The sequence below is a fragment of the Salmo salar genome, chromosome ssa17 (genome assembly GCF_905237065.1).
Source record: "Salmo salar chromosome ssa17, Ssal_v3.1, whole genome shotgun sequence".
NCBI classification, from domain to species: Eukaryota; Metazoa; Chordata; class Actinopteri; order Salmoniformes; family Salmonidae; genus Salmo; species Salmo salar.
In genome coordinates, this window is record NC_059458.1 from 86,850,601 (window position 1) to 86,861,832 (window position 11,232).

The following is an 11,232-nucleotide window of genomic DNA, read 5'->3' on the forward strand; positions in this document are numbered from 1 at the left end:
AACCCAAGGAAAATCCATCCGGATTTTTTTTGGGGGGGGTCACAGGCCATTTCAATGGAAGCCTATGGGAAAAACAAATAGATAGGACCCAGATTGCAGTTCCTATGGCTTCCACTAGATGTCAACAGTCTTTACAAAGAAATGAACAAGTAGTTGTAGTTTATCCAAGTGTCCCCCATTAGAAAAGTAGTCTTGTTGCGCACGTGAATGAGGTGCGCTCTTCGTTATTTATCTTCCCTATTGAACATACTACTCTCCGTCTTAAATATGATCATTTATTTAGATATTAGAATACCTGAGGATTAATTAGAAACATCGTTTGACTTGTTTGGACGAACTTTATTGGTAACTTTTTGGATTCGTTTGTATGTATGTTGAACGAGTGGATTACTGAATCAAGCACGCCAACTAAACAGACATTTTTGGGATATAAAGAAGAACTGTATCGAACATAACGACCACTTGTTGTGTAGCTGGGACCCTTGGGATTGCAAACAGAGGAAGATCTTCAAAGGTAAGTGATTTATTTTATCGCTATTTGGGATTTTGTGACTCCTGTGCCTGGTTTGGAAAAGTATTTTGATGTGGGGCGCTGTCCTCAGATAATCACATGGTATGCTTTCGCCGTAAAGCCTTTTTGAAATCTGACAATGCGGTTGGATTAACAAGAAGTTAAGCTTTTAAATGATATAAGACACTTGTATTTTCATGAATATTTAATATTACGATTTCTGTATTTTGAATTTCGCACTCTGCAATTTCACCGGATGTTGTCGTAGTGGCACGCTAGTTGGACACCGATCCCAAGGAGCCTTTTGATCCTAGACTTGGCGGTCCGGTACCGCTTGCCATGCGGTAGCAGAGAAAACAGTCTATGACTTGGGTGACTGGAGTCTCTGACAATTTTATGGGCTTTCTCTGAAACGGCCTATTATATAGGTCCTGGATGTCAGGGGAGCTCGGCCCCAGTGATGTACTGGGGCGTACGCACTACCCTCTGTAGCACCTTACAGTCAGATGCCGAGCAGTCGCCATACCAGGCGGTGATGAAACCGGTCAGGATGCTCTCGATGGTGCAGCTGTATAACTTTTTGAGGATCTGGGGACCCATTCCAAATCTTTTCAGTCTCCTGAGGGGGAAAAGGTTTTGTCGTGTCCTCTTCATAACTGTCTTGGTGTGTTTGGACCATGATAGTTCGTTGGTGATGTGGACGCCAAGGAACTTGAAACTCTCGACCCGCTCCAGACAGTCATAGTGTTTAGCATGATTTTTGAATGACTACCTCATCTCTGTACCCTACACATACAATTATCTGTAAAGTCCCTCAGTCGAGCAGTGAATTTCAAACACAGATTCAACCACAAAGACCCGAATGATTTTCCAATGCCTTGCAAAGAAGGGCACCTATTGGTAGATAGGTGAGAAAAAAAGCAGACATTGAATATCCCTTTGAGCATGGTGAATTTATTCATTACACTTTGGATGGTGTATCAATACACCCAGTCACTACAAAGATACAGGCGTCCTTCCTAACTCAGTTGCCGGAAAGGAAGAAAACCGCTCAGGGATTTCACCATGAGGCCAATGGTGACTTTAAAACAGTTACAGAGTTTAATGGCTGTGATAGGAGAAAACTGAGGATGGATCAACTGTCACGGTTGTCGTAAGGAGAAGCGGACCAAAGTGCAGGGTGTGTGTTGTTCCACATTTAATTTTCACTGTGAAACTTTGCAATACATACACAAATAAACTGAACGAACAAAAACAACAAACCGTGACGCAGAGTAGAAACATACACTAACTCAGAAATAATCTCCCACAAACCCAGGTGGAAAAAAACCCTACTTAAGTATGATCTCCAATTAGAGACAACGAGGACCAGCTGCCTCTAATTGGAGATCATCCCAAACAAAACCCAACATAGAAATACAAAACTAGAACCTGACAACATAGAAATAGAAAACATAGAATAGAACAAAGAACTACCAATCTCGAATGCCCACCCAAATCACACCACATCAGGTCAGGGCGTGACATCAACAACATTGTAGTTACTCCACAATATTAACCTAAATGACAAAGTGAAAAGAAGGAAGTCTGTACAGAAAACTAAATATTCCTGTTTGCAACAAGGCACTAAACTAATAATGCAAAAAATTTGACAAAACAACTAACTTGTTGTCCTGAATACAAAGTGTTATGTTTGGGACAAATCCAATACAACACATTACTGAGTACCACTCTCCATATTTTTAAGCATAGTGCTGGCTGTATCATGTTATGGGTATGCTTGTAATCCTTAAGGACTGGGGAGTTTTTCAGGATAAAAAAGAAAGGGAATGGCATTATTAAGCACCGGCAAAATCCTAGAGGAAAACCTGGTTCAGTCTGCTTTCCACCAGACACTGGGAGATGAAGTCACCTTTCAGCAGGACAATAACCTAAAACACAAGGCCAAATCTACACCGGAGTTGCTTACCAAGAATGATCCTGAGTGGCCGAGTTACAGTTTTGACTTAAATCTGATTGGAAATTTATGGCAAGATCTGAAAATGGTTGTCTAGAAATGATCAACAACCAATTTGACAGAGCTTGAAGAATCTCGAAAAGAATAATGGGAAAAGGTTGCACAATCCAAGTGTGGAAAGCTCTTAGAGACTGACCCAGAAAGACTCAGCTGTAATCACTGCCAAAGGTGCCTGTGAAAAGCATTGACTCAGGGGTGTGAATAGTTATGTAAATTCAATATTTCTCTATTCCATTTTCAATAAGTTAGCAACATTTTTTCTAAAAACATGTTCTCACTTTGTCATTATGGGGTACTGTGTGTAGACATATTATTTATATATTATATATTTATATATTTCCTCACATATTTAATCCATTATGAAATCAGGCTGTAACACAACAAAATGTGAAATAAGTCAATGGGTATGAAAACTTTCTGAAGGCATTTTAGCTTCCTCAATTACCTGGTACCACTGCACATCAACTCAGTACTGGTACTCCCTGTATATAGCCATGTTATTACCTGGTACTCCCTGTATATAGCCATGTTATTACCTGGTACTCCCTGTATATAGCCATGTTATTACCTGGTACTCCCTGTATATAGCCATGTTATTACCTGGTACTCCCTGTATATAGCCATGTTATTACCTGGTACTCCCTGTATATAACCATGTTATTACCTGGTACTCCCTGTATATAGCCATGTTATTACCTGGTACTCCCTGTATATAGCCATGTTATTACCCGATACTCCCTGTATAAACCCTTACAACTCATCCAGAACGCCGCAGCCCGTCTGGTGTTCAACCTTCCCAAGTTCTCTCACGTCACCCCGCTCCTCCGCACACTCCACTGGCTTCCAGTTGAAGCTTGCATCTGCTACAAGACCATGGTGCTTGCCTACGGAGCTGTGAGGGGAACGGCACCTCCGTACCTTCAGGCTCTGATCAGGCCCTACACCCAAAGAAGGGCACTGCGTTCATCCACCTCTGGCCTGCTCGCCTCCCTACCTCTGAGGAAGCACAGTTCCCGCTCAGCCCAGTCAAAACTGTTCGCTGCTCTGGCACCCCAATGGTGGAACAAGCTCCCTCACGACGCCAGGACAGCGGAGTCAATCACCACCTTCCGGAGACACCTGAAACCCCACCTCTTTAAGGATTACCTGGGATAGGATCAAGTAATACTTCTAACCCCCTCCCGCGCCCCCCCTCCCGCCCTGCATCTAATTATTGTATAAAATAAATGAGTAAAGATGAAACTATTTGTGAAATTATGTAATGTGATTTTAAACTGTTTAATGAAATAGAATCCAATTCCCTGTCACAAAATCCTTCGTGCTGTTGAAAGGAGGACCAAGGCGCAGCGGGAATATGGATACTCATATTTTAATTTTCAAAAAAGGAGTAAAGCATCCACTGAAAAAACAATAAACACAACAGTGACAGTTTTACAGGCTATCAATGCAGTGTAAAAACAACCACCCACAAACAACTCCTACATATATGACTCCCAATCAGGAACAACGATTCCCAGCTGTTCCTGATCAGGAGTCACAGGACACACACAAGACTGCCACGTCCTGACCCCCAAACTACTACAACAGCTCCATCTGCTGGTCAGGACGTGACATTCCCTTTGGAGTTTAAGTCGTTGGCCCGCCCCATGAGCACAGACATTGATCTGGCGTCATGGGACAGCCCCTTTCTACTGTTACGAATATAACCCCCACCTGGAGGAATTCCCTTCAGACCAAGCGTACCTCGATTCCCGAGAGGGCTAAGGTTTGAGTAGAGACCATGCGTACCTCGATTCCCGAGAGGGCTAAGGTTTGAGTAGAGACCATGCGTACCTTGATTCCCGAGAGGGCTAGGGTTTGAGTAGGGACCATGCATTCCTCAGTTGTTGAATTACTAACCAAACCACGTGGATCATTTGCTACACTGGTGGAAATGGTTCAACTCTGAGACTATCGATAACGACAGAATAAGAGCAAATCTTCCATACTAATTACTAGTCTGCAGCTAGAATTTGTGTCGACCTGGAATGCGAAAGACCGACAACCGCCGAAACATCTATTCTATAAGATCATTTCTGAATGGGACTCTGAAGTATCCATTCTAACAACGAAAGACTTCATGGGAGAGAGAGAGAGAGAGAGAGAAGTTCAGATGAACTTTCCAACAGAAAGACGGACGATTCCAACAGAGATCATGACGACACACTGAGCGTAAATATATTGATTGATTGCAAGGTTCCCGAATGAGTGAGCGTTCATGTGCAAAAGGATTAGCATTTCAATTACTATAATTATCAACTGTGTACAGTTGTGGCCAAAAGTTTTGAGAATAACACAGATATTAATTTTCACAAAGTCTGCTGCCTCAGTTTGTATGATGGCAATTTGAATATACTCCAGAATGTTATGAAGAGTGATCAGATGAATTGCAATTAATTGCAAAGTCCCTCTTTGCCATGCAAATGAACTGAATCCCCCCAAAAACATTTCCACTGCATTTCAGCCCTGCCACAAAAGGACCATCTGACATCATGTCAGTGATTCTCTCTCTTTAACACAGGTGTAAGTGTTGACGAGGACAAGGCTGGAGATCACTCTGTCATGCTGATTGAGTTCGAATAACAGACTGGAAGCTTCAAAAGGAGGGTGGTGGTTGGAATCATTGTTCTTCCTCGGTCAAGCATGGTTACCTGCAAGGAAACACGTGCCGTCATCATTGCTTTGCACAAAAAGGGCTTCACAGGCAAGGATATTGCTGCCAGTAAGATTGCACCTAAATCAACCATTTATCGGATCATCAAGAACTTCAAGGAGAGCAGTTCAATTGTTGTGAAGAAGGCTTCAGGGCGCCCAAGAAAGTCCAGCAAGCGCTAGGACCGTCTCCTAAAGTTGATTCAGCTGCGTGATCGGGGCACCACCAGTACAGAGCTTGCTCAGGAACGGGAGCAGGCAGGTGTGAGTGCATCTGCACGCACAGTGAGGCGAAGACTTTTGGAGGATGGCCTGGTGTCAAGAAGGGCAGCAAAGAAGCCACTTTTCTCCAGGAAAAATATCAGAGACAGACTGAGATTCAGCTCGGGGAACAAAACAACGATATTTTGGGTCCATGGCCAGGAAACTCCCCAGACCTTAATCCCATTGAGAACTTGAGAACCTCCTCAAGAGGCGGGTGGACAAACAAAAACCCACAAATTCTGACAAACTCCAAGCATCGATTATGCAAGAATGGGCTGCCATCAGTCAGGATGTGGCCCAGAAGTTAATTGACAGCATGCCAGGGCGGATTGCAGAGGTCTTGAAAAAGAAGGGTCAGCACTGCAAATATTGACTCTTTGCATCAACTTCATGTAATTGTCAATAAAAGCCTTTGACACTTATGAAATGCTTATAATTATACTTCAGTATTCCATAGTAACATCTGACAAACATATCTAAAGACACTGAAGCAGCAAACTTTGTGGAAATTAATATTTGTGTCATTCTCAAAACTTTTGGCCATGACTGTATGGTATTTTGTCTGTCGCGCCCTTCTCAGTCCCTTTGTCTACCAAGCCGCCATGACGGTTTAGCCCACTAGGGCACATTCCCCTATCATTTCCTTGTAACCATATCTACTGTTTGTTTTTTATTTCTGTGATTTATTAGTTAGTTTGTAAATAAATGATTAAGACAATTGATGTATGGATGATTCATAGTGAAGACTGGGTTCGTGCAGATAACCATCAATTTACGACGTTAGGAATGAGACTAACGTGAGGTAAATAATAATTCATTAATTAGAAGACTAATTGATCAGATATTAAAATATCAGAAAAGTTATATTAGGAAATTTATAATTTTGTAATCTGAAGATTTTCCTTGGTGCCCTGACTTCCTAGTTAATTACATTTAAATGATTAGTTTAATCACGTAATAATAATTACAGAGAATTGATTTGATAAAATAACAGTCTTCAATTTAATGATGCCAAAGACACGACACCATGTTAATTTGACTCATTTGACTATTCACTGCGTATTTATTTTTTATATTTTTTAAAATATTTCTTTTATTTTTAAATCTTTAACTCTGCATTGCATAGGAGATGAGAGGACAGGAAATGTGAGGAGAGGAGAAGAGAAGAGAGGAGAAGAGAGGAAAAGAGAAGAGAGGAGAAGAGAAGAGAAGAGAGGAGAGGAGAGGAGAGGAGAGGAGAGGAGAGGAGAGGAGAGGAGAGGAGAGGAGAGGAGAGGAGAGGAGAAAAGAGGAGAGGAGAGGAGAGGAGAGGAGAAGAGAGGAGAAGAGAAGAGAAGAGAGGAGAGGAGAGGAGAGGAGAGGAGAGGAGAGGAGAGGAGAGGAGAGGAGAGGAGAGGAGAGGAGAGGAGAGGAGAGGAGAAGAGAAGAGAGGAGAAGAGAGGAGAGGAGAGGAGAGGAGAGGAGAGGAGAGGAGAGGAGAGGAGAGGAGAGGAGAAAAGAGGAGAGGAGAGGAGAGGAGAGGAGAGGAGAGGAGAGGAGAGGAGAGGAGAAGAGAGGAGAAAAGAGGAGGAGAAAGGAGAGAGGAGGAGGAGAGGAGGCGAAAGGAGAGAGGAGGAGGAGAGGAGAAGAGGAGAAGAGGAGAAGAGGAGAAGAGGAGAAGAGGAGAAGAGAGAAGGCTAACTCAGAGTGGCAGGCAAGTCCGTGACAGAGGAGATGGAAAGGGACCAGGGATGCATCCCAAATGGCATCCTATTCCCTGTATAGTGCACTACTGTTGACCACTGCCATTTGGGACTCAGGGCAGGGTACAAGCTGGAGGAAACGCCTGAGCAGAGAACGCTCCACAGAGCAGCCAAGCTGAAAACACAGCGTGACAGAGCCAGGAAGGGCAAGACATAACAGTTACACAGTCCAGGAAGCTGCACCAGAGGACTAGGGACCTTTATCGCACAGTAACAAGGGGAGGTTATAACACAGTAACAAGGGGAGATTATAGCACAATAACAAGGTGAGGTTATAGAACAGTAACAAGGTGAGGTTATAACACTGTACAAGGTGAGGTTATAGAACAGTAACAAGGTGAGGTTATAACACTGTACAAGGTGAGGTTATAGAACAGTAACAAGGTGAGGTTATAACACAGTAACAAGGTGAGGTTATAGAACAGTAACAAGGTGAGGTTATAACACAGTAACAAGGTGAGGTTAGGACACAGTAACAAGGTGAGTTCATAGCACAGTAACAAGGTGAGGTTATAACACAGTAACAAGGTGAGGTTATAGCACAGTAACAAGGGGAGGTTATAGAACAGTAACAAGGTGAGGTTATAACACAGTAACAAGGTGAGGTTATAACACAGTAACAAGGGGAGGTTATAGCAGAATAACAAGGTGCATCTGAGGTGGACAGAATCACCAGGGACTAAAAGTGAAAGCAGGTTTCAGTGTTGACATTATAGAAGGAGAGGAGAGTGGACACAAGGAATCAAGGAAAGACTCATTGATAAAGAGCGGGGATGCACCCGAGGTCGATAGGAGGACAACGGGAGTGCAAGAGGCAGATTGGGTTGGAGGTTGACATTTAGAAACACATGAATTAGGTTATTTCTTTTTTCAATTTAAAGTTTTATTAAGTTTTCTTGTTTTTCAATCAACCAACAAAACACATTCCACATTCACAGATGTGACAGACTTAACAAATACAATAATAATAATAATAATATATAAAATACAATAATAATAATAATAAAATTAAAATAAAATATATATATTATATATACATACACATACACACATATATATATACACACAGACATACACACAAATAATAATTATTAAAAAATAATAAATAAATAGATATATAAAACTTGCAGCAGCACTATCAAGGTTCTTATTAGCTATTTCCAGCCTTAGCTGAGACGACGAGGAAATAATTAGTTTTTAGATTTTACAGCACCTTACACACCATGTATCTGCTCATTTCCATAATCACCCCATTCTCTCTGTCCAATATGAAATAAAGTTGAGTAGTGGAGACCAGAGTCTATCAAACCTGGGCTGTCTCTTGCAGAGGTCATAAATCAGCTTTTTTAAGAGGGAGAAAGTCAACAATCTGGTCAATCCACATTTTAAATGTAGGAGAGGTCTTAGAGAGCCACAATAGAAGAATACATTTCTTAGCAAAGTATGTAATAGTCATGAACACAGTTTCTTTGTCAGGATCAAGAACAAAGTCCTGCTGGGCATTAAGAAGATAGATACACTGGGTCATATCAAACTGTACATCTAGTATTTTCTGTGCAGCAGTATGTATAGATCTCTCTACAGCTCCAAAATACATGCATACAGGTTCCACTTTCAGAGGTACATCTTTTACAGTCAGGAGCAATGTCTGTTTTCATTCTATGGAGTCTCAAAGGAGTGTAATAAAATTTGTAAAAAAAAAAATGTGTAATTAGATTCTTTAATTTTTACATTAGTAGAGGAGCAGTATATCCTGTCGCAAACCTCCGCCCATAACTCATCACTGATAGTCAGACCTCCTCGCCCATAACTCATCACTGATAGTCAGACCTCCGCCCATAACTCATCACTGATAGTCAGACCTCCTCGCCCATAACTCACCACTGATAGTCAGACCTCCTCGCCCATAACTCATCACTGATAGTCAGACCTCCGCCCATAACTCATCACTGATAGTCAAACCTCCGCCCATAACTCATCACTGATGGTCAAACCTCCGCCCATAACTCATCACTGATAGTCAAACCTCCGCCCATAACTCATCACTGATGGTCAAACCTCCGCCCATAACTCATCACTGATAGTCAGACCTCCGCCCATAACTCATCACTGATAGTCAGACCTCCGCCCATAACTCACCACTGATAGTCAGACCTCCGCCCATAACTCATCACTGATAGTCAGACCTCCGCCCATAACTCATCACTGATAGTCAGACCTCCGCCCATAACTCATCACTGATAGTCAGACCTCCGCCCATAACTCATCACTGATAGTCAAACCTCCGCCCATAACTCATCACTGATAGTCAAACCTCCGCCCATAACTCACCACTGATAATCAGACCTCCGCCCATAACTCATCACTGATAGTCAGACCTCCGTCCATAACTCATCACTGATAGTCAGACCTCCGCCCATAACTCATCACTGATAGTCAGACCTCCGCCCATAACTCATCACTGATAATCAGACCTCCACCCATAACTCACCACTGATAGTCAGACCTCCGCCCATAACTCAACACTGATAGTCAGACCTCCGCCCATAACTCATCACTGATAGTCAAACCTCCGCCCATAACTCATCACTGATGGTCAAACCTCCGCCCATAACTCATCACTGATAGTCAAACCTCCGCCCATAACTCATCACTGATGGTCAAACCTCCACCCATAACTCATCACTGATAGTCAGACCTCCGCCCATAACTCATCACTGATAGTCAAACCTCCGCCCATAACTCATCACTGATAGTCAAACCTCCGCCCATAACTCACCACTGATAATCAGACCTCCGCCCATAACTCATCACTGATAGTCAGACCTCCGCCCATAACTCATCACTGATAGTCAGACCTCCGCCCATAACTCATCACTGATAGTCAGACCTCCGCCCATAACTCATCACTGATAATCAGACCTCCACCCATAACTCACCACTGATAGTCAGACCTCCGCCCATAACTCATCACTGATAGTCAGACCTCCGCCCATAACTCATCACTGATAGTCAGACCTCCGCCCATAACTCATCACTGATAGTCAGACCTCCGCCCATAACTCATCACTGATAATCAGACCTCCACCCATAACTCACCACTGATAGTCAGACCTCCGCCCATAACTCAACACTGATAGTCAGACCTCCGCCCATAACTCATCACTGATAGTCAAACCTCCGCCCATAACTCATCACTGATGGTCAAACCTCCGCCCATAACTCATCACTGATAGTCAAACCTCCGCCCATAACTCATCACTGATGGTCAAACCTCCACCCATAACTCATCACTGATAGTCAGACCTCCGCCCATAACTCATCACTGATAGTCAAACCTCCGCCCATAACTCATCACTGATAGTCAAACCTCCGCCCATAACTCACCACTGATAATCAGACCTCCGCCCATAACTCATCACTGATAGTCAGACCTCCGCCCATAACTCATCACTGATAGTCAGACCTCCGCCCATAACTCATCACTGATAGTCAGACCTCCGCCCATAACTCATCACTGATAATCAGACCTCCACCCATAACTCACCACTGATAGTCAGACCTCCGCCCATAACTCATCACTGATAGTCAGACCTCCGCCCATAACTCATCACTGATAGTCAGACCTCCGCCCATAACTCATCACTGATAGTCAAACCTCCGCCCATAACTCATCACTGATAGTCAGACCTCCGCCCATAACTCATCACTGATAGTCAAACCTCCGCCCATAACTCATCACTGATAGTCAAACCTCCGCCCATAACTCATCACTGATCGTCAGACCTCCGCCCATAACTCATCACTGATAGTCAGACCTCCTCGCCCATAACTCATCACTGATAGTCAGACCTCCGCCCATAACACACCACTGATAGTCAGACCTCCGCCCATAACTCATCACTGATAGTCAGACCTCCGCCCATAACTCATCACTGATAGTCAGACCAAGGTCCTTTTTCCAGATTATTTTCAAATGAGTAGAGGAGGAGCCTCCTTTCTCAGAA